Source organism: Heterodontus francisci, chromosome 17, assembly GCF_036365525.1.
Source record: "Heterodontus francisci isolate sHetFra1 chromosome 17, sHetFra1.hap1, whole genome shotgun sequence".
In the NCBI taxonomy this organism is placed as follows: Eukaryota; Metazoa; Chordata; class Chondrichthyes; order Heterodontiformes; family Heterodontidae; genus Heterodontus; species Heterodontus francisci.
The window spans coordinates 46,765,289-46,793,066 of NC_090387.1; the positions used below are offsets into that span (position 1 = coordinate 46,765,289).

General features: G+C 42.6%; 1 long non-coding RNA gene across 4 annotated transcripts in view; it reads left to right on the top strand.

Annotated features, from left to right (window-relative positions):
- The window catches only part of LOC137378899 (uncharacterized), a 32,071-nt gene extending 5,125 nt beyond the window's left edge, over positions 1-26,946 (top strand). Inside the window, exons 2-6 of one of the 4 annotated variants that reach the window (XR_010976706.1) lie at positions 11,924-12,045; positions 20,052-20,149; positions 24,630-24,741; positions 25,232-25,411; positions 25,916-26,946. This is a non-coding gene — a long non-coding RNA (uncharacterized lncRNA). The remainder of the gene's footprint in view (positions 1-11,923; positions 12,046-20,051; positions 20,150-24,629; positions 24,742-25,231; positions 25,412-25,915) is intronic. The other 3 variants (XR_010976707.1, XR_010976704.1, XR_010976705.1) reach the window with 3 other exon arrangements.
- The last annotated feature ends 832 nt before the right edge of the window (positions 26,947-27,778 follow it).

Sequence of the window (27,778 nt, forward strand, 5' to 3'; positions counted from 1 at the left end):
TTCTGACCACAAGCCCCATTACTTTTTGTTTATTATTTTTATTTTTTTATATATATACATTTTCTTTTAAAATTATTTTTAACCATATACTGGTCTTAAACTTATTTTTCATGTTTTTGCTTTTGTACAGAGCTGTTCATTATTTTGTCGTTGGCACTCTCTCTGGACTCGTGCTTTGTCTTTCGCTACAACTATTTAGCATTCAATTTGCATTCTGTTCTGTGAAATCCCTATCATTTAATCTCTCTCCAATCCATCCTATCCTTCTTGTCCTTCCTTCTTGTTCTTCTTCCCCTCTCCCCTTTCACTTGCTCAAAGACTGTTACATTTCTAACTTTTGATGAAGGGTCACAGACCTGAAACATTAACTCTGTTTCTGTCTACACAGATGCTGCTAGACCTGCTGAGTATTTCTGGCACATTCTGTTCTCATTTCAGAGTTCCAGCATTCGCAGTATTTTGCTCTTAATTATCTGAGGAGTTGTGAATGGTATTGAACACTGTGCAATCATCAGCAAACATCTCCACTTCTGGCCTCTTGGAGGGAAGGTCATTGATGAAGCAGCTGAAGATGGTTGGGCCTAGGACACTACCCTAAGGAACTCCTGCAATGATGTCCTGAGGCTGAGATGATTGGCCTCCAACAACTACAACCACCTTCCTTTGCGGTAGGTATGACTCCAGCCAGTGGAGAGCTTTTCCCCAATTCCCATTGACTTCAATTTTGCCAAGGCTCCTTGATACCACACTTCGTCAAATGCTGCCTTGATGTCAATGGTAGTCATTCTCACCTTACCTCCTGAATTTAGCTCTGTTGTCCATGTTTGGACCAAGGCTGTAATGAGATCTGGAGCCGAGTGGCACTGGCAGAACCCAAATTGAGCATTGGTGAGGAGTTTATTGTTCAGTAAGTGCTGCTTGATAGCACTGTCCATCACTTGGCTAATAATTGAGAGTAGACTGATGGCGCGGTAATTGGCCAGATTGGATTTGCCCTGCTTTTTGTGGACAGGACATACTGGGGCAATTTTCCACATTGTAGGGTAGATGCCAGTGTTGTAGCTGTACTGGAACAGCTTGGCTAGGGTGCGACTAGTTCTGGAACACAAGTGTTCAGTACTACAGCTGGGATGTTGTCGGGGCCCATAGCCTTTGCTGTATTCTGTGTATTCAGCTGTTTCTTGATGTCATGTGGTGTGAATCAAATTAGCTGAAGACTGGTACCTGTGATGCTGGGGACCACAGGAGGAGGCCGAGATGGTTCATCCACTCAGATGGTTGCAAATGCTTCAGCCTTGTCTTTTGCACTGATGTACTAGGCTGCTCCATCATTAAGGATGGGGATTTTGTGGAGCCTCTTCGTCCTGTTCACAACTGGATGTGGTAGTGGGATCGCTTAGATCTGTCTATCGCATGCTGCTTTTGCTATTAAGCATGCACGTAGTCATATGTTGTAGGTTCACCAGGTTGGCACCTCATTTTTAGGTATGCCTTATGCTGCTCCTGGCATGCTTGCCTGCACTCCTCATTCAACCATGGTTGATTCCCTGGCTTGATGGTAATGGTAGAGTGAGGGATATGCTGGGCCATGAGGTTACTGACTGTGGTTGAATACAGTTCTGCTGCTGCTGATGGTCCACAGCCTTTCATGTATGCCCAGTTTTGAACAGCTAGATCTGTTCTGAATCTATCCCATTTAGCACAGTGGTAGTGCCACAAAACACGATGGAGGGTATACTAAGTGTGAAGATGGGACTTGGTCTCCACAAGGATAGTGCCTTGGTCACTTCCATCAATACGGACGGATGCATCTATGACAGGTAGATGTGTGAGGGCGAGGTCAAGTAGGTTTTTCCCTTTTGTTGGTTTGCTCACCACCTGCCGCCAGCCCAGTCTGGCAGATATGTCCCTGTCACCATAAAATAGCCAGGATGGAGCATTTGTACTTTTAATTATCCTGCTGACATAAAGTAGTTCATGCTCACGACGCAGAATAATTGAAGAGGTCAGCAATGGTTCACCATTTTGGGGGCTAACAGTTTTACTTTTGGTTTATTTAAGCAACAGGAATTGAAATCTTATTGTGTAGTATTAAAATAAACAAGTTAATGCTTTTGTTAAATTAGCGCCAAAAGAATTTTAAACATACACATTAGTAATATCAACCATTCTACTTTTGACCCAATATTTGACCCGAAATAGTGTAGTTACCATGAACATAACGAATATAGTTTGGAGTACTGTGTGCAGTTTTGGTCCCCTTACCTTGGGAAGGATATTATTGCCATAGAGGGAGTGCAATGAAGGTTCATCAGACTTGTTCCCGGGATGGCGGGACTGTCCTATGAAGAGAGATTGGGGAGACTGAGTCTGTATTCTCTCGAGTTTCGAAGAATGAGAGGAGATCTCATTGAAACATACAAAATACTTAAAGGGATAGACAGGGTAAATGCAGCTAAGATATTCCCCCTGGTTGGGGAGTCTAGAACCAGGGGACACAATTTCAAAATAAGGGGGAAGCCACTTAGGACAGAGATGAGGAGAAATTTCTCTACTCAGAGCGTTGTGAATCTTTGGAATTCTCTACCCTAGAGGGCTGTGGAAGCCCAGTCATTGAGTATGTTTAAAGCAGAGATTGACAGATTTCTAAATACAAATGACATAAGGGGATATGAGGATAGTGGGGGGAAAAGGCATTGAAGTGGATGATCAGCCATGATCGTATTGAATGGTGGGGCAGGCTCAATGGGCCTGTTTCTATGTTCCAATGTCCTATGTACCTATGTCTCCATAACAGTCGCTGCACACTACATAAGAACATAAGAAATTGGAGCAGGAGTAGGTCATTTAGCCCCTCGAGCCTGCTTCACCATTCAATATGATCTTGGCTGATCTGTTTTTGGCCTTAATTCCACTTTCCTGCCCGCTCCCCATAACCCTTGACTCCCTTGTAGATGGAAAATCTGTCTCGCTCAGCCTTGAATATATTCAATGACCCAGCCTCCACTGTTCTCTGGGGTAAAGAATTCCAAAGATTAACAACCCTCTGTGAGAAGAAATTCCTCCTCATCTCTGTCTTAAATGGGAGACCTGTTATTTTGAAACTGTGCCCCCCTAGTTCTAGATTCCACAACGAGGGGAAACATCCTCTCAGTATCTACCCTGTCAAGCCCCCTCAGAACCTTATATGTTTCAGTAAGATCACCTCTCATTCTTCTGAACTCCAATGATAAAAGGCCCAACAAGCTCAACCTTTTCTCATAAGGCAACCCTCTCATCCCAGGAATCAATCTAGTGAATCTTCTCTGAATTGCCTCCTATGCAAGTATATCTCTCCTTAAATAAGGAGACCAAAACTGTACGCAGTACTCTAGGTGTGGTCTTACCAACATCCTGTACAGTTGTAGTAGGAAATTAATCATTCATTTTTTTTGAGATGCTTTTGTTGTAATGACACACTGTAAAATGCATATTATTAATTTCTTTTCAATAGATAGTACGCAGTAAACATTAGATGCATATTCTGCAAAAGCTGAGAGTAACTAAATTAATAATTCTCTGACAGTAGGTTTCTCTGGAGAAAAAGATCCCACATCTGCTTTTCAGTAGGATATGAGATAAATTTTACAATTTTGTAGTCCTAAGGCAAAGTTTCACGGCTTGAGAATACCTATCAGAAATTCAGGCATTGATGTCATCAGGCCTAATTCATGGTCTACACAATTTTCCAGCTCTCAGTTATGGATGAAAATGGCGCAAGCTGCAATATTCATAAAATATAAGTACAGATGAGGGAGGCTATTCACATTTAACTTGATTTTTCATAGTGCAAACCATAGGTTTCTATCAACTGCTCTGGCATAATTCCTCGATCTTGCCTCTGCTAGCCTACCTTCTTGCATCTTAATTACTGACTCCCTGACAATGGTTGTATCTGTGATGGCGTTTGTCATTGTAACAGTGGGCGATGCAGTATGCTGTGATTGAACCTGTTCATTTCAACAACAACTTTTACTTCTATAACTCTTTCATAATAAAACGCAGCAAGGCACTTCACCGGAGCATTAATAAACAAAATTTGACACCGAGCCACATAAGGCGATATTAGGACAGTTGGTCAAAGTTTGGTCAAAGAGCGCGTTTTTAAGGAGTGCCTTAAAAGAGGAAAGAGAGGTAGAGACGTGGTGATGTTTAGCGAGGGAATTCCCAGGCATAGGGCCTAGGCAGCTGAAGGCACTTGACACCAGTGGTGGAACAATTAAAATCGGATACTGAAGAGGCCAGAATTAGATGAGCACAGATATCAAGCCAAAAGACTTGCAGGTTGATAGGTAAATTGGCCATTATAAATTGTCACTAGTATAGGTAGGTGGTAGGGAAATATAGGGACAGGTGGGGATGTTTGGTAGGAATATGGGATTAGTGTAGGATTAGTATAAATGGGTGGTTGATGGTCGGCACAGACTCGGTGGGCCGAAGGGCCTGTTTCAGTGCTGTATCTCTAATCTAATCTAATCTAATCTCAGAGAATTGTGGAGCTGAAGGGGATTAGAGAGATACGAGTGGCGCGGCAGTGGAAGGACTTGAAAACAAGGATGAAAATTTTAGAATTGAGGCATTGCTTGACCAGGAGCTAATGTAGGTCAACGAGCACAGGGGTGGTAGGTGAACGGGACTTGGTATGAGTAAGGATACGGTCAGCAGCGTTTTGCATGATCTCAAGTTTATGGAGGATAGAATGTAGGATGTATACCAGAAGAGGGTTTAAATAGTCAAGTCTAGAAGTAACAAGGGCATAGATGAGGGTTTCAGAAGCAGATAAGCTGAGGCAGAGGTGGAGTTGGGCGATGTTACAGAGGTGGAAATGAGTGATCTTAGCAATGGCGTAAATATGTGGTCAGTTGCTCATCTCAAGGTTAAATATGAAACCAAGATTGCAAACTGCCTAGTTCAGCCTCGGCCAGTTGCCAGGGAGAGGGATAGAATTGGTCGCTAGGGAACAGAGTTTGTAGCGGGTACCAAAGACAATGGCGTCAGTCTTCACAATATTTAATTTGAGGAAATTTCTGCTCATCCAGTACTAAACAAGTAGTCTGATAATTTAGCAACAGTGGAGGAGTCAGGATAGCTGGTGATGAAGTAGACCTGAGCGTTGTCAGCATACATATGAAAACTAAACCTGTGTTTTCAGACGATACCGCCAAGGGTCAGCATATAGGTGAGAAATGGGAGGGGGCCAAGGATAGGGATTTGGGGTCAACAGAGGTAACCGTGCAGGAGCAGGAAGAGAAACCGTTGCAAGTGATACTGTGGCTACGATTAGATAGATAGATTGTTAGACAGACAGACAGACCAGGCAAGTGCAGTCTCACCCAACTCGACAACAGTGGAATGGCATTGGAGGAGGATGGTGTGATCAACTGTGTCAAAGGCTGCAGACAGGCTGAAAATGGTGACGAGGGATAGTTGATCTTTGTCACAGTTACGTATGATGACATTTGTGACATTGACAAGAGCAGTTTCGGTACTGTGGCAGGGCCGGAAATCTGATTGGAGAGATTCAAACATGGAGTTCCGGGAAAGATGGGCTGGGATTTGGGAGGCGACAATACAGTCAAGGACTTTGGAGAGGAAAAGGAGGTTGGAAATGGGTTGGTAGTTTGCAAGGACAGTGGGGTTAAGGGTTATTTTTTTGAGGAGGGGATAATGACAGCAGATTTAAAGGAGAGGGGGACAGAAACTGAAGAGAGAAAACCGTTAACAATATCAACTAACGGGACCAGGAAGGGAAGCAGGATGGTCAGCAGTTTAGTGGGAACATGGTCACGGGAGCAGGAGGTGAGTCTTATGGACAAGATGAGCTCGAGAGAGCATGAGGGGAGATAGGAGAGAAACTAGAGAAAGATGTGAGTTCAGGACTAGGGCACCGGGGACCTTTAGAGGAAATTTGGCAGGATGGGCTAGTGAAAGGGAGGGAAGCAGCAGAGGTAGCTGATTGGATGGTCTCAATCTTCGTCCAAAAAAGTCCTTCAGCTCCTCACTATTGTTGCTGGAGGGGATGGATGGTGGAGACAGGGGAGAGGGTTTTAAGAACACGGTTTGCAGTAGAGAAAAGAAGCCAGGAGGATCCTGGAATGTGAGCTTTTTTAACAGATGAGAGTAGGGCCCGATGTGCATTATGTGGTCCAGCCAGGTCTGGCAGTGAATGGCTAAACCTGTTGTCTGCCATATCTGCTCAAGTCTGCATCCCTTACATCTGAGGTATGACAGAACCTGACATAAATGATACTGATGTCTTTCAGAGTGATGTCACATCTGTATCACCCAACTGCCCTGCTCAAATGACTCCACATATGCCAGATAGAGTGCAAGCCTAAGCAGCCAATGCAGCGATATTTGTGGCACCTGCAGTTGCAGCACCACGTCTTCACCTAAGACGAAGAGGAATGGACCACATCCATCCCACAACACAGAAATTGACACACAGCAGCCAATCCACCTTACTTCCTCTTCATAAGGAACCATTTAGAAGGAGAATATGGTTAGGAAGCAGAAGGCACACATCATGCATTTTACTGAGGGCAGCCACTGTAACAAAATACTGCTACAGTTGGTAAAAGTTGGATACTGTAATGTGCTCTGACAGTTCTTTTGGTGAGGCAGGTTAAGATTGTTCAAGAAAATGATGTGGCATTCATGGCTCTTGGTGTACGACTAGGTCTAGTTGATGCATTCACTGCTTCTAAATTATCAGGCTGCTTGTTCAACATCCCTAACGGATGAACAGAAATTTCCTGCAGCAAAATATTGGGAAAGGTGAAGCCATTGTCATCAATCCCCGCCACAAACTCCGTTCCTTAGCCACCGACTCCATCCCGCTCCTTGGTAACTATCTGAGGCTGACCCAAACTGTTCGCAACCTTGGTGTTGTATTTGACCCCAAGATGAGATTTCAACCACATATTCACCCCATCACTAAGACTGCATACTTACACCTCTGTAACATTGCCCGACTTCATCCTTGCCTCTGCTTATCTGTTGCCTTTGTTACCTCTAGACCTGACTATTCCAATGTACTCATGGCCAGCCTCTAATCTTCCACCCTCCATAAACTTGAGCTCATCCAAAACTCAGCTCTCCGTATCCGAATTCGCACCAATTCCCATTCGTACATCACCTCTGTGCTCGCTTAGCTACATTGGCTCCCAGTTGAGCAACGCCTCGAGGTTAAAATTCTCATCCTTGTTTCCAAATCCCTCCATGGCCTCACCGCTCCCTAACTTTGTAACCACCATCAGTCCTACAATCCTCTGAATTCCTCTACACTCCTCTGAATTCCTCTACACTCCTCTAATTCTAGCCTCTTGTGCTACAATCCTCTGAATTCCTCTACACTCCTCTGAATTCCTCTACACTCCTCTAATTCTAGCCTCTTGTGCATCACCAATTTTAATTATTCCACCATTGGCAGTCGTGCCTTCAACTGCTGAGGCCCTAAGCTCTGGAATTCCCTCCTTCTCTTCACCTTTCAACCTCACCTTCCCCTTTAAGACGCTCTTTGAAACCTCTTTGACCAAGTTTTTGGTCATTTGCGCTAATACCTCCTTACGTTGCTTGGTGCCTTGGAATATTTTATTACGTTAAACATGCTGTATAAATGCAAATAGTTGTTGTTATTGTTGATTTAACCCTGCCTGATTACTCCTGCTGATTAAACTGTTTGCTGAACATGAAAGTCTTGGTCTTGTGGTTAAGTTCATCATCTTCCGATGGTTATTGTTGCCTGCTGCATGGCTATGCATCTTTGTGGGGCAAAGTTGCACATAAGACAGGAGGTTACAATATTTTTTGAGAATTAAACTGGGCTGAACTGTAACACACCTGTTCTGTGAAAACATCCAAATCATTGCTTGAAGATGATAATGATGTGTGTTTTTAGGCTGTGGTGTAAGTATGCACCTTGCTCTACCTTCCTTCAGATCTTGGTCTTTAGTGTTGCCAACCATGGCTGCATTTATTTTCTCGGATAGTTGCTTTGGCCACAGCCCAGCTGTACATTCACGGAATGGTATCCATTTATGTTCATGAAGATAGTAATATTTGGGGTAAGGCTACATATGGCCAAAGTAGCATATTCTGTTACACGCTCTGCTCTTGGGAACCTAATAGAGGTGGAGTACTCTTTCCTGCTGCTTGTTGCTTTCCAAAGGGAAACTGCGCATTCACTGGCCCTGACAAATGCTTGTGAGTGACCTGCATGATGCAACTGTGCACTGAAGTTTGGGAGATGTGATAGATATTCCGTGGTTGTTTGGGGGAAAACAAATTCTGCCGTACAACACAGCCGTAACCTTCAGAGCCACAGGGGGGGCTGTCTTTAGCTCAGAAGCGTTGCCCAGTTCAGGCTGCACAATTTTGTTATGGCCTCCTTTGGGAATCTTAGTCTCGGCATGAAGTATCTTCATCTGTGGGCAGGAGCAATAGCATGACCCTATACACATCAATGGTGATGTAAGGCCGAGTCTTAACTGAATACCTAAGATGCAATCACACCTATTTGTGGCATGTCTTCTCTAAGATCCTCCACCAGTTACAGAACCTTTAAATAGGGAGATATACCCAGAGGGATACCCAAAGCTCTTTCACAATTCAGCACAATAACTTGAGAAACAGGCACAGCACTCCCAGGAAGGCTGCAAGAAATTGTATTATCTTTTTCCAACAACAGCACTGATTACAGATATGCCAATAACAACAATGTACCTTTCAAAACAAGAACTCAACTGAAGACAAAGGGGCTTTCTGTTTTTATATGGGCACTTAGCCGATTCAGTACTCCAGTCACATTATGGGGACCTCCCTTAATTTGCAACAAAATTAAGATTTTAATGAGTCTAGCATGTAACTGTTGTTACAACCAGGTGAGTAAGGTGTCTAAAGGTCTTTCTCAGCCTACAACAAAATTAAGATTTTAATGAGTCTAGCATGTAACTGTTGTTACAACCAGGTGAGTAAGGTGTCTAAGGGTCTTTCTCAGCCTTCACCTGGTCTTATTGTAACAGGGTTTTATTTTTAAAACACTGTGTTTTTAGCTCCCCCTTGGTGCACCTTGTTCACTGCTTTCCAATTATAAGGCAAAGAAATGTGCACAAATAGGCTTTCTTAGGTTTAAAGTAGAAAAGTGAAATTTATTAAAACTTAAACTCTAATTCAGTTAACGCCTACAGATATACGCCGCTGCCGCACCCACGCCAGTGTCCACACGCGATACACACATGCAAATAGGGACAGAAAAGAGCAGAAGAAAACAATAAAGTGAGAAAGTTTGAGACAATTTCTGAAGGGGGTTTGTTACCGTGCTTCAAGCTTGCTGTTGAGTCCCTGCTTGTAGGGAGATCTTGCTTTTCGTTCGGGCTCAGTGTTCTTCTTAAACCTTGTTCACTGTAGTAGACTTTTCTCTCTTGGGGTTGATATTGTCTTCAATGGTCTCCAAAGCTGGTGAGAGAGATGAGAGCAGACAGGAGAGGCGGTGGCAAGCCAGCCACGAGAGGTCTTGTCAGTCCAGGAGCAAACAGCTTTCTGTCTTCAAACACTGTTTCTCCAATTTAAAACTCCCCTAGTTGGCCAGCATGTGACTGACTGGTTTGACCAGGTCTCTTCTGTGTACTGGGAGCATCTTAGCAGTCAACCTGGAATGCAAGCTTTTCCACCTTCACCGTCTGGTAATCAAAAGTCCATTGTGGATTAAATTGGAGCAGGGAGTGGCCCCTTTGTCCTTTCCAAGTACTGTCTGTTACCATGCAAATGTCTTTCCAGTCAAGGGTTTGATGTTTTCTTTTTAAAAGCAAGAGTTTTCTTTACTCCAGTAACAGTTTAAAAAATCAACGTTCATGTGGCGAAATTAATGTGTCTCATTCTTGGCAGGTGGGGGCCTGCATGGCACTGTGCATAGGCACCAAGTACTTGAGCTGCTTCTGATTACTGAGCATTGAGTGCATCAGGGAGTTTATAGGCCTCAGGCAGTTTATAGGCCTCAGGCTTCTGTGTCTCATACTGCAAAGTGCTGGCAGCCATTGCACATTTCTGGACACCGCACTTCAGGAAAGATGTAAAGGCCTTAGAGAGGATATAGAGGAGGTTTGCCACAATGTTAACAGGAATGAGGGACTTCCGTTATGAGGAGAGACTGGAAAAGTTAGCACTGTTCTCCTTGGAACAGAGAAAATTAGGAGGCAACCAAATAGAGGGTTTCAAAATGATGAGGGGTCCTGATAGAGTAGATAGAGAAAAACTATTCCTTCTGGTGAATGGGTCAATAACTAGAGGCTATAAATTTAAAACCATTGGCAGAGGATCTAGAGGGAAGACGAGAGATACTTTTTCAGTCAGAGTGTTGTTGGGATTTGGCACTCACTACCCAAAAAGAAGGAAGCTGGTTCCATAAATCATTTTAAAAGAGAGTAGGACAAATACTGAAGGATGGAGAACTTACAGGGTTACAAACAAAAAGTGGGGATGTGGGACTAATCATGACTGCTCTTTCAAAGAACCAGCACTGGCACGACAGACTGAATGGCTTCCTATGCTGCAAATTTCTTTAATTCTATGTACAGTGTTATGTGTACTGAGGATTGTATTATTGGGGCGAATTTTATGCTCTTCCCCCACAGTGAGTTTGGAGGTGGGGAGAGCATATTATCAGGTGGGATGGTGGCAGTAGGGGGGTGGGGACCCTGCCACCTTCCCACCTCTGCCAAAATTAAGTCCCCGTTAACATTTGCTGTATTGGCTCATACATGAGCAAGAACCTAGAGGGCTGTTGGCACCTTGCCTGAACATAAAAAATCAGTTTTAGGAGATGAGTGAAGAAATAGGCTGTGATGGAAAGAGGACAGTAGGTACTTAAGGGGTTCAAGTAATTTAGATTGCACTTTTTGTGTGTAAGCACTTATTCTGCATCACCAAAGCTAAAATAATTAATGAGCTGCAAAATTCCAGTGAATAAGAAAAGTAATTTGAATTCAATGGGCAAGGTTTTAATACCATATCAAGCAATGATGCAGCTCAGAGAAGAGTTAGGAAGTTAATTCCTGGAATTTAGTATGTTACGAATTTGGGTCTGGCAGAGACACCTTCACATATTTCTCTAAGCAGTCTAAAGGGTCCTATGTTTATAGGAGTTGAGTTAGACTGAACAATATTTACTTGCACAATAGCAGGACCTGAGAGTGTAATAATGAACCTGCTCTTGTATTTTGCATTTGTAATTCTGCAATCTCTGTGAAGTTGGACCAAAGAACACTGGATGAGGTAAGGTTGGGTTTGAATCATTAAGCAACTTTATTTCCGAATAAGATGAACACACGATGTAATAGTTATGATTAGAATCAGCTAGTTCAATCTCTGTATGACAACATGAAAGTAAAGCTTGAGATACACTGCCTATTTCATGATGATCCTGCAGATTTTTTTCTGGGAAGAATGCTGTGTGCCTTTAAGGCTGGAAAGGGAGCAGTACTGCTTTAAGGCAGCAAGCTCTAAAGACTGAGTCAAAGAGTGCATTCTCGTTGCCTGGGATATAGCCTTTCAGGACCAGAGATCGAGAGATACATTGTTACAATTTAATTTTGAACTGGCTTATAGTGGAGACAGACTGTTCCAACCCAGAGAAACAGACAGAGAGCTGTGTGTTAGCACCTGAAAGGAGAAACAGACCATTTAAACTGAAGGAAGAGAATTTAGTCTGTTTATTTATTAGTCGCTCTCAAAATTCCGAAAAGTCAAGCCAAAACCGAGATCTCTGATAATTTAAACTGAAGGAAGTGATGTTAGACAATCTTTTATCCCTCAAAAAATTCTAAAGCCAAATTGATTCATTAAAAAGTGTTTGCAAGTTATTAATTGTTGAAATTCATTGCGAAAGAAGGAGCAACAATTTCGACTTCTGAATCAGTCTACAGACTGTCCTACTGTTGAAGAACCTTTTTACCCCATCGGACGGCTGTGAGGACTTCAAGCAACCATGGAACGTTACACGTCCAGCAGGTGCGCAAAATTTTTTTAATTTTTTCTAATTTTTTTCTTTAAATGTTGTTTATATCGAGCAGTGTTTAAGAATTTAGCTTTTCTAATTTAACAGTTCATTTGTTGATTTAAAGGCAGCTGGTTTGGTTAGCCTCATTCGGGGGTTAATGGATGGTACAATTTGGCTGGGTCGTTCTTTAATTTGGAAAGTTTAAAATGATATGTTAGGCAATCTGTGGAGCGACGGGATTGTTTTAACAGTGCGTTTCTCCCACCACAATCAGAATCGTATACTTTGACTGGAGCGGTCAGTTGTAACATACTAATTGGTTTTCTCGTCTGGGATTTGAGTCACATATTAATTGGGGGCTCGCTCACAGTTGAATCATATTTAATTTGGTGGCTCATGTCTGGGATCGGAATCGGACAGATCTGGAGGGCTCGCATTTGGAATCCTATTAATTACTCGTTTCTGAGATAACATATTTTAATTGGGGTCTTGCATTTGGCATCATATTTATTTCCTCTTGATCTGGGATTATATCGGAAAAACAGGACCTCGAGGGTTGTAATCTCTGGATTACTCCCCACGTGCCAGTGCGGCGAGAAATAGGAAGATAGTGCAGCTAAACACGTGGCTGAGCAGCAGGTGTAGAAGGGAGGGTTTCCGATATCTGGACCATTGGGCTCTCTTCAGGGACAGATGGGACCTGTACAAGAAGGACGGGTTACATCTAAACTGGAAGGGCACAAATATCCTGGCTGCAAGGTTTGCTAACGTCACTCAGGAGGGTTTAAACTAGTGTGGCAGGGGGGTGGGAACCAGAGCAGTAGGACAGCTAGTGAAATAAATGAGGAGGACATAGTAAATAAGGCCAGTAGGACTAAGAGGAAGAGCAGGCAGGGAGATGTTGCTGAGCACAGCGGGACTGGTGGTTTGAAGTGCATTTGTTTCAATGCGAGAAGTATAACAGGTAAGGCAGATGAACTTAGAGCTTGGATTAGTACTTGGAAATATGATGTTGTTGCTATTACAGAGACTTGATTGAGGGAAGGGCAGGATTGGCAGCTAAATGTTCCAGGCTTTAGAAGCTTCAGGCGGGATAGAGGGGGATGTAAAAGGGGTGGGGGAGTTGCATTACTGGTTAAGGAGAATATCACAGCTGTACTGTGGGAGGACACCTCAGGGGGGTTATGCAGCGAGGCAATATGGGTGGAGCTCAGGAATAGGAAGGGTGCAGTCACGATTTTGGGAGTTTACTACAGGCCTCCCAACAGCCAGCGGGAGGTAGAGGAGCAGATATGTAGACAGATTTTGGAAAGATGTAAAGGTAACAGGGTTGTGGTAGTGGGTGATTTTAACTTCCCCTATATTGACTGGGACTCACTTAGTGCTAGGGGCTTGGATGGGGCAGAATTTGTGAGGAGCATCCAGGAGGGCTTCTTGAAACAGTATGTAGATAGTCCAACTAGGGATGGGGCCATTCTGGACCTGGTATTGGGGAATGAGCCTGGCCAGGTGGCCGAAGTTTCAGTGGGGGAGCATTTCGGGAGCAGTGACCATAATTCCATAAGTTTTAAGGAACTTGTGGATAAGGATAAGAGTAGTCCTTGGGTGAAGGTGCTAAATTGGGGGAAGGCTAATTATAACATTATTAGGCAGGAACTGAAGAATTTAGATTGGGGGCGGCTGGTTGAGGGTAAATCAACATCTGACACGTGGGAGTCTTTCAGACGTCAGCTGATTAGAATCCAGGACCAGCATGTTCCTGTGAGGAAGAAAGACAAGTTTGGCAAGTTTCGGGAAGCTTGGATAACACGGGATATTGTGAGCCTAGTCAAAAAGAAAAAGGAAGCATTTGCAAGGGCTGGAAGGCTAGGAACAGATGAAGCACTTGAGGAATATAAAGACAGTAGGAAGGAACTTAAGCAAGGAGTTAGGAGGGCTAAAAGGGGTCATGAAAAGTCATTGGCAAACAGGATTAAGGAAAATCCCAAGGCTTTTTATATGTATATAAAGAGCAAGAGGGTAATCAGGGAAAGGGTTGGCCCACTCAAGGACAGAGATGGGAATCTATGTGTGGAGCCAGAGGAAATGGGCGAGGTGCTAAATGAGTACTTTGCATCAGTATTCACCAAAGAGAAGGACTTGGTGGATGATGAGCCTAGGGAAGGGAGTGCAGATAGTCTCAGTCATCTCATTATCAAAAAGGAGGAGGTGTTGGGTGTCTTGCAAAGCATTAAGGTAGATAGGTCCCCAGGGCCTGATGGGATCTACCCTAGAATACTGAGGGAGGCAAGGGAAGAAATTGCTAGGGCCTTGACAGAAATCTTTGCATCCTCATTGCCTACAGGTGAGGTCCCAGAGGACTGGAGAATAGCCAATGTTGTTCCTTTGTTTAAGAAGGGTGGCAAGGATAATCCAGGAAATCATAGGCCGGTGAGCCTTACGTCAGTGGTAGGGAAACTATTAGAGAGGATTATTCAGTTTAGGGCGGCACAGTGGCGCAGTGGTTAGCACCGCAGCCTCACAGCTCCAGCGACCTGGGTTCAATTCTGAGTACTGCCTGTGTGGAGTTTGCATGTTCTCCCTGTGTCTGCATGGGTTTCCTCCGGGTGCTCTGGTTTCCTCCCACAGTCAAAAGACTTGCAGGTTGATAGGTAAATTGGCCATTATAAATTGCCACGAGTATAGGTAGGTGGTAGGGGTATATAGGGACAGGTGAGGATGTGGTAGGAATATGGGATTAGTGCAGGATTAGTTTAAATGGGTGGTTAATGGTCGGCACAGACTCGGTGGGCCGAAGGGCCTGTTTCAGTGCTGTATCTCTAAAGCAAAATCAAAATCATATGGGACAGGATTTACTACCATTTGGAAACAAACGAACTTATTAGCGAGAGGCTGCATGGTTTTGTGAAGGGGAGGTCGTGTCTTACTAATTTGATTGAGTTTTTTGAGGAAGTGACGAAGATGATTGATGAAGGAAGGGAAGTGGATGTTATCTATATGGACTTTAGTAAAGCCTTTGACAAGGTCCCGCATGGCAGACTGGTACAAAAGGTGAAGTCACATGGGATCAGAGGTGAGCTGGCAAGATGGATACAGAACTGGCTCGGTCATAGAAGACAGAGGGTATCAGTGGATGGGTGTTTTTCTGAATGGAGGGCTGTGACTAGTGGTGTTCCGCAGGGATCAGTGCTGGGACCTTTGCTCTTTGTAGTATATATAAATGATTTGGAGGAAAATGTAGCTGATCTGATTAGTAAGTTTGCGGACGACACAAAGGTTGGTGGAGTTGCGGATAATGATGAGGATTGTCAGAGTATACAGCAGGATATAGATCGGGTGGAGACTTGGGCGGAGAATTGGCAGATGGAGTTTAATCTGGACAAATGTGAGGTAATGCATTTTGGAAGGTCTAATGCTGGTGGGAGGTGTACAGTAAATGGCAGAACCCTTAGGAGTATTGACAGGCAGAGAGATCTGGGCGTACAGGTCCACAGGTCACTGAAAGTGGCAACGCAGGTGGATAAGGTAGTCAAGAAGGCATACGGCATGCTTGCCTTCATCGGTCGGGGCATAGAGTATAACAATTGGCAAGTCATGCTGCAGCTGTACAGAACCTTAGTTAGGCCACACTTAGAATATTGCGTGCAATTCTGGTCGGCACACTACCAGAAGGACGTGGAGGCTTTGGAGAGGGTACAGAGGAGGTTTACCAGGATGTTGCCTGGTCTGGAGGGCATTGGCTATGAGGAGAGGTTGGAAAAACTCAGATTGTTTTCACTGGAACGACGAGGTGGAGGGGCGACATGATAGAGGTTTACAAAGTTATGAGCGGCATGAATAGAGTGGATAGTCAGAAGCTTTTTCCCAGGGTGGAAGAGTCAGTTACTGGGGGACATAGGTTTAAGGTGCGAGGGGCAAAGTTTAGAGGGGATGTGCAAGGCAAGTTTTTTACACAGAGGATGGTGAGTGCCTGGAACTTGCTGCCAGGGGAGGTGGTGGAAGCAGATACGATAGCGACGTTTAAGAGACATCTTGACAAATATATGAATAGGAAGGGAATAGAGGGATATGGGCCCCGGAAGTGCAGAAGGTGTTAGTTTCGGCAGGCATCAAGATCGGCGCAGGCTTGGAGTGCCGAATGGCCTGTTCCTATGCTGTGCTGTTCTTTTTTTTTGTTCTTTGGAAACTCGATTGTTGGGATCTCAATCTAATGCCAATTACAAAGAAATAAAAGAACCAGGTCACTTACATAATAATGTACAGTCTGCACTAATCTACTGGCATTAGTGGTTGTTGCAGAGTTTTTGGGAAAGCAGACTGTTTCCCTGAGTTACTTGATGACTTTAACTAAGAACAATTTAGAAAAATAGGCAGCGAAATTGAGGTTGGAATTGAAATCAGGTGCCAAAAAAGCAGAGATAATTGACATAATAGCCGGACATCTGGAATTAGTAGAAGAAGATGATGAGGATGATGATGATGAAGCTGAAGGGGAATACGAGGAACAAGAAAGGAAATACGGGAAACAAGAAGGTAGTAGGTCCAAGAGTGATGCTATGGTATTGGCTCGGATTCAGTTAGAAATGAAAAAAGTTGAATTGGAGGAAAGGGAGAAAGAGAGCGCATTTTGGAGAGAAAGTGAAAGAGAAGGGAGTGAATTAATATTCAAAGAGATGGAACTAAGTCAAAAGGGTAGTCTTGAATCCAGGGATAATTCGGGTCAGGAAAGACCCAGCGAGAAGTTGTTTAAATTTATACAAGCTCTTCCTGAGTTCGAGGAAAGGGACATAGAGGCATTTTTCGTCTCTTATAGCCAAAGAGATGAAATGGCCGAAAGAAAGCTGGACATTGCCTATTCAGGGCAGGCTGGTAGGCAGAACTCATGAAGCTTATGCCATGCTTACTGAGAAGGCTTCTGCAGATTATGAGATGGCAAAAAGGCTATTCTCGCTGCATATGAGTTAGTCCCTGAAGCTTACCATCAGAAGTTTAGTAAATTATGGAGATTGTCTGGGCAGACATATTTAGAATTTGAGAGGGCAAAGCAAATGAATTTTGAATGTTGGATACAGGTATTAAAGATAGAAACCACATATGAGAACCTTTGAGATAAAAACAAGAAATGCTGGAACCACTCAGCAGGTCTGGCAGCATCTGTGGAAAGAGAAGCAGAGTTAACGTTTCGGGTCAGTGACCCTTCTTCGGAACTGACAAATATTAGAAAAGTCACAGGTTATAAGCAAGTGAGGTGGGGGTGGGGCAAGAGATAACAAAGGAGGTTTAGATTGGACCAGGCCACATAGCTGGCCAAAAGGTCACGGAGCAAAGGCAAACAATGTGTTAATGGTGTGTTGAAAGACAAAGCATTAGTACAGATTAGGTGCTAATACACTGAATATTGAACAGCAGCAAGTGCAAACCTGAAAAAAAACAGTGGGTAAGCAAACTGAACAAACTAAGATGAAATGAAATAAATGCAAAAAAAAATTGTAAAAAATGTTAAAAAAAAGGAAGAAAAAATAACTAAAAATGAAAGTAAAATGGGGGGCTGTCATGCTCTGAAATTATTGAACCTTTGAGAATTGATTCTCTTAGAAGAGTTTAAAAACTCCATTCCTTCAGTAGCGAGAACTCATATAGATAACCTGAAAGTTTTGAAAGCTAGGCATCAGTCCTCTGGCAGGAGCATAAATTTGCAAGGACTCTAACTTTTCTATTTTAAATGTTGTTTATATCTTTGTAGTGTTTAAGACTTTAGTTTTTCTAATTAAACAGTTAATTTGTTGATTTAAAGACAGGCGGTTTGGTTAGCCTCATTCGGGGGTTAATGGATGGTACAATTTGGCTGGGTCGTTCTTTAATTTGGAAAGTTTAAAATGATATGTTAGGCGATCTCTGGAGGGACGGGATTGAATTAACAGTGCATTTCTCCCACCACAGTCAGAATCGTATATTTTGATTGGGGGCTTTGACTGGAGCGGTCGGTCATAACACTGTGGACACCCATCTTTTGCTGTCTGACTTTCTATGCAGCATCTTCTTTCCAAAAGGAACCTGCCTTTTCAGTGTTTGGCATTCTTCTTTATTTACTGCCTGTTTTCATTCAGAAAGAGATCAAAAGCTTCCAACAGAATGGGTGTGAAGTGTTCATCAATGATGGAGACCAGCCACCTTATTATTTCAGCCCATCAGTAAACCACATCAAGCCTAGCTTATTAGCTTAATAAATATACCAACTCAGACCCCCTTTTTTGTTACATGCAATAATACACTATGCTTTTAAAACACATTTAAAGTAATTATTTTTTCCAAATCCTTTCAATGGGAAAATGATCAAAAATTCCTGAAATATGACAATCGATTGAGTTACAAAAATGCACTGGAAAAGCTGGGGCAGTTTAACCTTAGAAAGCTGCAACTGAGTAGGAACCTCATAGGAGTAAATAAATTTTTTTTAAAACAAGCATTTATATATATTTCACACCCTTGCGACCTAAAGCATTAGAATTACTGTTGAAATTAGGTCATTGTTTTTTATACACAAGTGCAACAACCAATTTGTGCACAGCAAGATCCCTTTAATTGTACTGAGTTGAATAAACAGTTACTCGACAGTGTTGGTTGACATGTTGCCAAGGCTCCCAGGAGAACTCCCTTGCTCTTCAAAAAAGCATGATTAGATTTTTACATCCATACGTACCTACATACACACGAATTAGGAGCAGGAGTAAGCCACTCAGCTCCTCCAGCCTGCTCCACCATTCAATATGATCATGGCTGATCTGTTTGTAACCTCGACTCCACATTCCCGCCTACCCCCGATATCCTTTCTCCCCTTTGCTCCCCTTAGAATCTATCTACCTCTGCCTTAAAAATATTTAAAGACTTTGCTTCCACCGCCTTTTGAGGAAGAGAGTTCCAAAGACTCACGACCCTCTGAGAGAAAAAATTTCTCCTCATCCCTGTCTTAAATGGGCGACCCTTTATTTTTAAATAGTGACCCCTATCCTTTCCACATCCACCCTCAGGATCTTCTATGTTTCAGTTAAGTAGCATGTTATGACAGGATGAGCAAGGGGTTTCAGGCTCCCCTCTCGCCCCTTTCCTGGTTTGGCCAGAACGGGGTTTATTTTATAAAACACAGTGATTTTTAGCTTACCACCTCAGTGATCATTGCTCACTGCGCTCTAATTGTAATTGCAAATGAACCAATCAGACAGGTATTCTTAGGCTAATAAACTTACATCTTTCTTGTTTAAACCTATCACTCTAACTTGAATAAAACTACTAAAATATGCGATGCAATCAGGCTAGCATGCATTCGAGAGAAACACACACAAATAGATACAGAGGGGGAGAAAGAATTAGGGAGGGGAGTCGAAGTAGAGTTGGCAACAAATCGAATACTGTTACTGTCTTTTGTCTTTGATGTAAAGTACTTGGTTGAAGTTGAGGTCTTAGAGTTTTCGCTGAGGCCCAGTGCACAATTTCAAGCTTGCTTCTCTGGTACCAGAAGGCTGAGAGGTGCTGTATCTTGAGGCTTAAGCTGCTACCATGGGTCCCTGGGACTTTGTTTGAGAGAGGGACAGAGAGAGAGAGACCTTCCTCCTTGGTTCTCAACTTGCAGTCTGAAAACCTAACTGTCTGGCACAATTCACAAAGTCCCCAGTCTGGCCAACAGGTAAGTCATGTGACCATCTCTTTGTTTGAAACAGCATCTTCTGGGAGGGTTGTTGGATTTCAAAGCTCTCCAGTCATACTTGATGGGGTGTGGAGTTCTGGCTCTTAGACGGACAAAGAACGTTGATTATCATGATTGCCCAGAACAATCTTGTTAATCAAATTAGTGAGCACTCCCATCGTCTCGCTATTCAACTGTCTCTCAAAGCAAATGAGCAACCATATTTCCAGTGGGTTAGCTGTTGGTTTTTTTAAACAAGTTATGTGCAATGCCCCGTAAAAAAAAAAGTTTCAGTGGTGTCCCATATGACAAAATGAATATGTTTCCATTTGGCAGGTGTGGTTTCCGTCACAAGCCTCCTACTCTCCTAAACTCCAGCGGATACAAGCCGAGCCTGTCCAACCTTTCCTCATAAGACAACCCGCCCATTCCAGGTATTAGTCTAATAAACCTTCTGCGAACTTCTTCCAACGCATTTACATCCTTCCTTAAATAAGGAGACCAATACTGTACATAGTACTCCTGATGTGGTCTCACCAATACCCTGTATAACTGAAGCATAACCTCCCTACTTTTGTATTCAATTCCCCTTGCAATAAACGATAACATAATATTAGCTTTCCTAATTACTTGCTGAACCTGCATACTAATCTTTTGCAATTCATGCACTGGGACACCCAGATCCCTCTGCATCTCAGAGCTCTGCAATCTCTCACCATTTAGATAATATGCTTTTTTATTCTTCCTGCCAAAATGGACAATTTCACATTTTCCCACATTATACTCCATTTGCCAGATCTTTGTCCACTCACTTATGCTATCTATATCCTTTTATAACCTCCTTATGTCCTCTTCACAACTTGTTTCCCTACCTATCTTTGTGTCATCAGCAAATTTAGCAATCATACCTTCAGTCCCTTCATTCAAATCATTTATATAAATTGTAAAAAGTTGAGGCCTCAGCACTGATCCCTGTGGCACACCACTCATTAGATCTTGCCGACTGTCTGTTTCCTGTTAGCTAGCCAATCTTCTATCCATGCTAATATGTTACCCTCTACACCATGAGCTTTTATTTTACGCAATAACCTTTGATATGGCACCTTATCAGATGCCTTTTGGAAATCTAAGATCAATACATCCACCGGTTCCCCTGTATCCACAGCACATGTTACTTCTTCAAAGAGCTCCAATAATTTGGTTAAACATGATTTCCCTTTCACAAAACAATGTTGACCTTGCCTGATTACCTTGAATTTTTCTAAGTGCCCTGCTGTAACGTCTTTAATAATAGCTTCTGACCTTTTCCCTAAGACAGATGTTAAGCTAACTGGCCTGGAGTTTTCTGCTTTCTGTCTCCCTCCCTTTTTGAATAAAGGAGTTACAGTCGCTATTTTCCAATCTAATGGAACCTTATCCAAATCTGGGGAATTTTGAAAAATTTAAACCAACGCATCAACTATCTCATTAGCCACTTCTTTTCGGACCCTAGGATGAAGTCCATCAGGACCTGGGGACTTGTCAGCCCGTAGTTCCAACAATTTGCTTAGTACTACTTCCCTGGTGATTGTAATTTTCTTGAGTTCCTCCCTTCCATTTTGTGATTTATAGCTATTCTGGGATGTTACTTGTATCCTTTATAGTGAAGACTGACACAAAATACCTGTTCAATTCATCTGCCATCTCCTTATTTTCCCTTATTAATTCCCCAGACTCACTTTCTATAGGACCAATGCTTACTTGGTTAAATCTTAAACTTACTAGCTGTTTTTATCTTTCTAGCTAGCTTTCTCTCGTACTCTAATTTTCCCTCCTTATCAATCCTTTAGTCATTCCTTGCTGTTCTTTATATTCTGTCCAATCGTCTGACCTGCCACCCATCTTTGCACAATTATATGCTTTTTCTTTAAGTTTGATACTGTCTTTTTAACTTTTTTAGTTAACCACGGATAGTGGGTCCTCCCCTTGGAATTTTTCTTTCTCATTGGAATTTATCTATTCTGTGTATTCTGAAATATCCCGTTAAATGTCTGCCACTGCATCTCTATTGACCTATACCTTAACCTAATTTGTCAGTTCACTTTAGCTAGCTCTGCTTTCATGCCCTCATAATTGCCCTTATTTAAGTTTAAAATACTAGTCTTGGACCATTTTTCTCTCCCTCAAACTGAATGTAAAATTCAATCATATTATGATCGCTGCTATCTAGGGGTGCCTTCACTATGAGGCCATCAATTAATCCTATCTCGTTGCACAATACCAGGTCTAGCATAGCCTGCTCTCTGGTTAGCTCCAGAATGTGCTGTTCTAAGAAACTAACCCGAAATGTTCTATGAACTCCTCTTCTAGGCTGTCTTTGCCCATCTGACTTTTCCAGTCTATATGTAGATTAAAATCCCCCATGATTATTGCCATACCTTTCTGACAAGCTCCCATTATTCTTTTATATTATGTCCTACCGTGTGGTAGTGGGCCTCTACACCACTCCCACGAGTGACTTCTTGCCTTTAGTATTTCTCATCTCTACCCAAACTGCTTCTACATCTGGTTTCCTGAACTTAGATCATCCCTCTCTAATGTGCTAATACCATCATTAATTAACAGAGCCACCCCTCCACCTTTTCCTAGCTTCCTGTCCTTGCTAAATGTCATGTACCCTTCAATATTCAGGTCCCAATTTATGTCATCCTGCAGCCATGTCTCTGTAATGGCTATCAGATCGTACTTCTTCATTTCTATTTGTGCTATAAGTTCAACTGCTTTGTTTCGAATGCTGCGTGCATTTGGATAAAGAGCCTTTAGTTTTGTCCTTTTGATATTTTTGTAATGTCTATCCTTGACTGCTGATTTAGATTTGTACTCTCCTATCCTTTCCTGTCATGGTCTGTTTATCATTTCCCATATTTATACCTTTCTCTCTTGCCTTGTCTCTACTCTTTGATTTACCACATCTTCCCAAATTTGATCCCTTGCCCCCAGTATTTAGTTTACAACCCTCTCTAGTTCCTTAGCTTTGCAGCTCGCTAGACCGTCCCAATGGTACAACCCCCACTTTGCCCAGTACTGGTGCCAGCGTCTCACGAACCGGAACTCACTTCTACCACACCAGTCTTTGAATCACGCATTCATTTCTCTAATCTTATTTGCCCTATGCCAATTTTCATGTGGCTCAAGTAATAATCCAGAGATTATTACCATTGAGGTTCTGCTTCTTAATTTGATGCCTAGCTCCTCATGCTGACTCTGCAGAACCCCCTTCCTTATCCCGCCTATGCCATTGGTACCTACATGGACCATGACGACTGGATCCTCCCCTTCCCACTGTATGTTCCTCTCCAGCTCTGAGCAGATGTCCTCAACCCTGGCACCAGGCAGGCGACACAGCCTTCTGGACTCTCACTCTTTGCTGCAGAGAACAGTGTCAATCCCCCTCACTATACTGTCCCCTACGACCATTACATTCCTTTATGCTACCCCCCCACTCGAGCCACAAACACTTACTGCAGACATGTTTGCCCTGGATCACACTGGCGTCCAGGAGCTCCCACGTGCTGCAGCCATGACACATCACCTGTCCTGCCATCCTTAATGTGTTTTAATTAACTACTTAATTATTGCATTCAATTATTTATTTTTCTTTTTATATATTTTATTAACCTTACCACCAGTTCCTGTATTTTTAAACTTTAGGAATAGAATAGACCTTAACCACTTACTAGATACTCGCCAAAGAGCGAGCTTCTTCCCCTGTAGTTGAGTAAGAACCAAATCCTACAGGATAAAAAAGTTAGAAAAGGCAAAGGAGTACCTCCTTCTCTCCCACTGATAGGATCGGGCCTTCAATTAACATCTCATCCGTCATCTGAAAGACAGCACCTTTGACAATGCAGCATTCCCTCAGTGCTTCACTGAAGTATCAGCCTAGATCAGGGATTGGCAATTTGCAGCTCTGGAGCCACATGCAATTCTTTAACATCTCATTTGCGGCTCCCAACCTTATCTTGTTGGATTGCATTACCATGAAAAAAGCCTAAAAACAATCAAGTCAAGAAAATGACAAACCAAAGAACTAGATGGCAATACAATTTTCCTTATTGAGTTATTCATTTGTTTAATCAAAAATTTTGTTTCTACATTGTCAGGCTTCAAAAATAGTATGGCACTGGAATAACCTTAACAATCGGTATAACAAGATGGAAAAGGAAACGTGTTTTAATGTGCATATACCTCTGGTTTTCGAGAAAATATGTCAAAAAATATTTGGTTACAAAAAGATTTGCAAGAATAAAAAGGGGTTATAAGCACCATATTTAGAAAAAAATGAATTAAATTACAGAAAGAAAAAGGGTTGAATGGCATTGAAATAGAGAATCATTGAAGATGAATATAGTGGGCTGGATTCTATAGGCCTGCCGCTGAAATAGGCGGCAGGCGAGAAAAATGGTGGCCCGCACAATTTGGACGCACGTTGCAGAGCTGCCGCGATTCCAAATGCAGCAGCTCATTAGCATGGCCGGGGTGCCCAGCCCCCCCCCCCCTGATAACTTAGAGGGGGCGGCGAGCAATCGTCGGCAATGTCGTCTGGCACTAATGCGCAGGTGCCGGCACCATTTTTAAAGGGCTTAGAGCCCTTATAGGTAAATTTAAATGTCTAAAGGTCCCACCGCACCACAGTTAGGAATTACATTTTATTCAAACTTTACATCCCCTCTCCCACCTCCCCAATAAGTTCTCAATAAATGAAACAACTTAAACCCCCGAAAACCATATTTGGAAATGCTGAACTTTAACCCCCACTTTCAGAACATTTGACCCTCAACCCCTTCCCACCATCCCCACAACCAATCAGAGCAGTTTTCCCCACTCCCACACCTCTCCTGACCTGTAGATTTCACTCCTCCTCCCTCCCCACAGGAATCGTGCCTTGTTTCCACAGACAGGGATTCAAAGGCACAGCAGTGCTGGCCGCCAGGATGAAGATCGCAACGTGCTGCGTGAATCACTGCGGCCTGCATATTAATGTATGGTAAGTGACCATCTGCATATTTTAATGCGGGTCCCATTGCCAAGCGGCGAGGGGGCCGACATGAGGCCTTGCCGCCACCGCCAAGATCGGGGCAGGTCGTGCCGGTGTCGAGGTCGGTGGCAGGCCTCATCCGGAGCAATCTTCATGCGCCCCACCCCCCCGCCACCGTTCCCAAAGTCGAGGGCTCTATCAAGTTCAGCCCATTGACTTCAGCTTAGAGATGATTAGATTTTGCTTTGCTACCAAGCTAAGTAGGACTTGTGTATGTCTGACATGAGATGAAATGTTTCATGTTAACAAAAAATCAAAATCTGCCCAGCAATTGTTAGCAAAGCTCAAAACCTTTGCTGAAAAATATCCACCTGGAATTGCAAGAAGATGCACCATTATGATTCTCCAGGAAATAGTTGATAAAGCCAAAAGTAAATTTAAGATTTGGGGTAGCATCAAGATTCAACTTTGAAAACATAATGTTTTTTACCTATTCCAGGGAAGTAGAAACTGGATTTTTGCCTGACCTATATACAAGATTGACATTACATGAAATTCTACAGCAACTGTATTCATTCTTATAAGCATCAGAGAGAAGTGAAAGAAAATGACTTTTTACTGCATCACATAAGTGCATAATGTTCCTTAGATTCTCCATAAACAATATTTTCCTCTTGAGGTATGTTTTGCCTTTACTCCATTCTTTAATTTTTTTTCTTCTTGCAGCTCCCAATTGTTTTTAGTTTAGGCAATTTTTTAAAAGAAGGCTCTTCAGTTAAAAAGAAAGGGTGCCAACCGCTGGTCTAAGTTATATGCTGAAGTTCTGGAGTGGGATAAAGGACATTAAAATGATATGGTAAAACTGTAATGCTAATTTAAGATAAGCAAAAAGCAAGAGGGAATCATCTAAAATTAGTGAAAGGGCAATTTAAGATGAATGTTAAGGGGTTCTTCACACAAAAATTAATACTTGGAATAGTATTTTTGGGTAGTGTAGCAGAGGTGAAAATCTAAGGTTAATTCAAGATACAGTTAAATGATGTGTTGAGGGGAGGCTTTTGATAAGATAAAATGCACCAAATGGCTTTCCTTGTTTTTATTTATCTTATGATTTTGTGATCTTATGATGGCATAGTTGCTATTTTATAAAGAAACTGATCAATATTATATCCTTCCTTTTTAGATTGCTATGTTGGTAGTAAGCAATAGAGGGCACTAACTGGAAAGGAACACAACCACTTCGCCAACAGCTTCAATAGATAACAGCTGTTCAATAAATAAAGGTGTTGTCTTTCAGATGGCAGTTGAGATGTTAAATTAAGGCCCGGCCTGCCTATTCAGTGGATGTAAAAATCCAATGATGCTTTTTCTTTAAAAGCAAGGGAGCTCTTATGGTATGCTGGCCAACACTCATCCGTCAGTATATAACCTATTTACCACATTTTATTTTTAAGAAATCATCAGTTATCAGGAATTCAGTGAGAATTCGAACTTCCTATATTAAAACACACTTACTTCCTGATAAATAAAACTCAGGAAGGCCCTCTGGTTTATCTTAGCTCATCCATTATAAAATGACTGCCCCCTCATCATTTTTTTTCCCCGCAAAATATACTTTATTCATAAAAATCTGTAAAAAGAAATGCATTACAAAACAGTTCAAAACAAGTTGACATTCCAAAAAGTGCAAAGGAAATCAGTTTTCTTCGATACAGGAGTGAGTTGCCTCACAACCCTTCCATTCCATTTTACATGGCATGTACATTTTACAGCAAACCCATATTTGGTGTATACAGCCCGAGGGGTTTCCCATGGGTCCACCCCTCAGTTCACTATGATGGGAGGACCTTACACAGTGGTCTTTCCCCATTGAGCCTTTGCAGTGGTTGCCCCAAGCTTTAGTGCGTCCCTCAGCACGTAGTCCTGGACCTTTGGAATTTGCCAGTCTGCAGCACTCAGTCGTGGACAACTCTTTTCGCTGGAAGACCAACAAGTTTTGGGCACACCAAAGAGTGTCTTTCACCGAATTGATGGTCCTCCAGCAGCAGTTGATGTTTATCTCCGCGTGCGTCCCTGGGAACCGCCCGTAGAGCACAGACTCCCGTGTTACAGAGCTGCTTGGGATGAACCTCGACAAAAGCCACTGCATCTCTTTCCACACCTGCTTTGCAAAGACACATTCCAGAAGGAGGTGGGAAACTGTCTCTTCCCCACCGCAGCCACCTCAAGGGCAGCGTGTGGAGTGGGGGGGGGGGGGGGGGTGGGCGGGGCGAGCGAGACTCCAGGCGTGCAGGAAGGATCTGATGGGGAGGGCCCTTCTCACCACCAGCCAAGCTACGTCTTGGTGCTTGTTTGAAAGTGCTGGTGATGAGGCATTCTGCCAAATGACTTTTGCAGTCTGCTGGAGGAACCATCCGACAGGATCCATCATCTCCTTTTCCCGTAGGGCCTTCAGGACATTCCGTGCAGATCACTGCCTGCTGGATTGGCACATCATCAAACAAGCTTTAATGAACCTTAGTGTTTGGTGAACATTCTTTTGTTTGATGATGAAGAGCCAGATGAACCATGCCACATTTTCATTATTATGAAATCACATGCAAACAACATAAGATGTGCCTCTGTTGTGATTTGCACCATTGTATTGAACATTTGTAAACAAATGAAAACGGTTGCCGAACTAGAAAGGAACAAAACCAACTCTGCTAACAGCTGTTCAATTAATAACCTATTTATGACAACATTTGCATGAAGACCCTACCCCTTAAACATTTATACTGTTACTTTAAATTTTCTGGAGCTTGGTAGAAATAATAATGATAATCACATTACACAGATGGTGACTGAGCTATAAAACACAAATATTTTCAAAATGGGCAAAATATTTACTGAACAGGAATTACATCTAAAATTAATTGTTCTGGCTAGAAATATAAAGGGTGCAGATAAAAGTGGTTGAAGTCATCAATTTCCTTTCTTATAGTAGAAATATTCTGTTAGCAGAAATTCACTTAAAGGAAAAGTAATTTTACGCATGCAAGCACTC